Source organism: Vigna unguiculata, chromosome 8 (genome assembly GCF_037176805.1).
Source record: "Vigna unguiculata cultivar grain cowpea cultivar isolate G323 ecotype 2 chromosome 8, ASM3717680v1, whole genome shotgun sequence".
Classification (NCBI taxonomy): domain Eukaryota; kingdom Viridiplantae; phylum Streptophyta; class Magnoliopsida; order Fabales; family Fabaceae; genus Vigna; species Vigna unguiculata.
In genome coordinates this window covers 28722141-28724253 of record NC_140799.1, presented here as the reverse complement: position 1 = coordinate 28724253, position 2113 = coordinate 28722141, and the positions used below count along the sequence as shown (strand labels likewise).

At 26.7% G+C, this 2113-nt stretch overlaps 1 non-coding gene across 1 annotated transcript; it reads left to right on the top strand.

Annotated features, from left to right (window-relative positions):
- The first annotated feature begins 1495 nt into the window (after positions 1–1495).
- On the top strand, positions 1496–1580 carry TRNAM-CAU (transfer RNA methionine (anticodon CAU)). The gene is given in 2 exon segments: positions 1496–1533; positions 1545–1580. It is a non-coding gene; the product is annotated as a tRNA-Met (tRNA).
- The last annotated feature ends 533 nt before the right edge of the window (positions 1581–2113 follow it).

Below are 2113 nucleotides of genomic sequence, written 5' to 3'. Positions count from 1 at the left end.
ACAAAAATACCATCGGTCATTTATGACGTTTGTGTTCTCTTCGACAGATGTTAACTGGGTGACATTATAGACACTTTTTGTGTTAGTGACATTTTAATGTTTAGTGGTCACTTTTATGTTTGGGATGCAAACATGTGCCCATCTATACAATGATGGATCTTAAAAAAACCTTCAAAAAATATTTTGAGACGACACTTTTTTTTTTATAGCTGTATATGAATTTTAGGGAGCCAAATAACTTTACTAAAACTTAAAATACTTTTATTTATATACTAGTTTTAATATATGTAAAAGAAATATGGGGGGAGTGGGTGGGGCAAAGGAAAATCTATTGGTAGCTTTTGAAATATGTTTTAAATGAACATGAAAGAACTTTTTATGTCAAATTCATCTTTTTTTCTTGTTAGTCTATCTCAAAGGCACATATATCCTTTTACATGATGTGAGAAATAATTGTTTACAAACCATCTTAAACGCTCACCTTTTCCGACCAAATACTGTTAACTTAACTCACAAATTAACTTTAAGGTGAAGTTATATTTATTTATACTTATAATTTGGTCATATTTTTAATCGATATAATCTCTAACATTTGGACACATGAATTTAGATAACGATATATATAAAGTTTCAAATCAATGCTAAATATTAAAGAGAACTGCTTATTTATAGTTTTTGGCTTGCATTATTAATGCTATAAAACTAATCATTTATTTATCTTGTTTTTGTTTTTTCCATCTTGTAACCCTTTTGTTTTCTTCTTAATTACATCATCTGCCCCACCAACATTTTAGTATGTAACATAGAGTCAAAAATGGTGTATAACTTTTATTCTTTTATTGGATTCTTGATATGATAATCTATGTGGCTTATATTTTTTTGGTACTTCACTTTATCTAATTTTTTGGTGTTGCCTTGTCTTTCATATAACAATGCAATTGTAGCAATGGGAACAATTTGCAGTATTGTTGTACTTTGGTTAAAAAGTGTGTCTTTTAAGAGGCTCATATTATGAAAAGTTTTTCTAAATGGGCGCATATTGTCGTACCTTTATTTTTGTTTTTGGAACATTTTCTGCATAAACAATAGACATAACTTATAACCTATGAAAAAAAAGAGAGAAAAAGATTAGTTTATTGAACTTAATAAGATGATAGAATCTGGTATTTAATCTATTCTAAGATTTCTAAATAAATTAATCAATAATTTACACTAAATAAAAAAATTAAATTATATCTTTGTTTCTATTTTTTTTAAATATCAATTTGGTCTTATTCTTATGTGTATTAATTTAATTCTTATTTTAATAAATTTGATGTAATTAAATCTTTTTTTTATTAGTACTGTGCTAACAATAAGTATCACACTTCATGATTTTTTAATAGTAATAAATTAACATATGTAAATAAATAATGGCTAACCTTCAACTATAGAAAACAATGAAGATAAAGGCTATATATACCCAATAATTTTGGAAATAAAAAGCTTCCAACGGGGGGTGGTGGCGCAGTTGGCTAGCGCGTAGGTCTCATAGCATCTGAGTTATCCTGAGGTCGAGAGTTCGAGCCTCTCTCACCCCAAATAAATTTTTTTGTTTATATTTTATATCTTTTTAATTATGTAAAATTTTTATATTTATTTTCTTGTTCATTTTATAGTTAAATAATTTTCAAATTCCTGTTATATGATAAAGTTTTACTTTGACTATTCAATTATATTTAATTTAAAATTGAATATATAATAAATTAAAAGTCTTAGTTTATTAAGTACATAAACAATGCATACTGAAAACATTGTTATTTGCTTCAATTATAAACAATGCATGATCACATCAATTGTTAAGCCAAGGACTTACGAGGTAAAGATAAAAAAAGATTGCAACAAATATTCAATGTTCAGCGATATAAGTATTAAATATAAGCATGAAATCTCTCTTCAACACAACATTAATTCTGTTTAAATGCATTTTAATAGGATATATACATATTTCTTTTGTTCATATTTGTCAGCCAAAAGGCTCCTAATAATTTAGGCAGTGCAGCGATTGCACCTTCTCACGTAATAATATTCGATGCTAAAGAAAGGGCATCAATATCTAAACTGGTCTAAGAGA